We start from the raw sequence: 1,291 nt of genomic DNA on the forward strand, positions 1-1,291 counted from the left end.
AGGAGAAAATATTTTCCAATTCATCTTCAGGCAGTGTTACTCTGACACCAAAAATGGACAAACACATTAAAAAATACAACCACAGTTAATATTCCTCATAAGTATACATACAAAAATTCTAAAAACAAACCAAAATGTATTTAATAATATTACTATATAAAATGGTAATATATAATGAACAAAGTGAGTTTTAGCTCAAGAATAAAAATAATGTTTAGTTTAACATTAGGAAAAAACTAATGCAATTTACTGTGTGTTAGAAAAAACTAAAAATTTATTTAAACATAGATAAATAATTTGATAAAATTCAATATTTATTGCTAAGAAAAACTCCAAGCAAGCTAGGCGTAGAAGGGAACTGCTGCAATTTGATGAAGGGTGACCAAATAATCTACAGCTAACACTGAAGCCAAAAAACTGAATGTGGCCAGGCATGGTGCCTCATGCCTGCAATCCCAGCACTTTGGAAAGCCAAGGCAGGAGGACTGCTTGAGCCCAGGAGTTTGAGACCAGTCTGGGCAACATAGAGAGATTCCCATCTATACAAATAATAAAAACCAAATTAACCTGGCATGGTAGCATGCTCCTGTGGTCTCAGCTACGTGGGAGGCTGAGGTAGGAGGATCACTTTAGTCCAGGAAGTCAAGGCTTCAGTGAGCGAAGCCATGATCACAGTACTGCACTCCACTGTGGGTGACAAAGAGAACGTATCTTAAAATACAAAACAAAACAAAAAACCTGATAGCTTTCCCACTAAGATCAGGAAAAAGACAAGGATATTCACTCTCCTCATTTCTATTCAACGTGATACTGGGAGTTCTAGTCACTGAAATTAAGTCTAGAAAAATAAATAAAAGATAGCCAGATTGAAAAATAGGAAATAAAACTATCTTTATTTGCAGACAGTATCATCATGAAAGTAGAAAATCCAATGAAATCTACAAAAATTGTACTAGATTTAGTAAATGAGTATAGAGAGTTTATAAGATATAGTATCAATCCAAAAATTAATCATATTCCTGCATACTCTAAATTTTAAAAAAAGTCAAATACCATCTTAAATTTTAAAACCCTACATATTTAGAGACAAATTTGACAAAAGATGTGTATGATGTGTACACTGAAAACTATACAACATTGTCAAAATAAATTAAGAAGATCTTTAAAAATGAAGAGATACAGTGTGTTCATGGGTCAAAATGCTGAATATTCTTCAGTTGTCTATTCTTCTGAAATTGATATATAGGTTCAATGCAATATCAAATCAAAACTCCTGGGGCTTTTTTTTTTT

The sequence above is a fragment of the Mandrillus leucophaeus genome, unplaced genomic scaffold (genome assembly GCF_000951045.1).
Source record: "Mandrillus leucophaeus isolate KB7577 unplaced genomic scaffold, Mleu.le_1.0 Scaffold927, whole genome shotgun sequence".
Lineage (NCBI taxonomy): Eukaryota > Metazoa > Chordata > Mammalia > Primates > Cercopithecidae > Mandrillus > Mandrillus leucophaeus.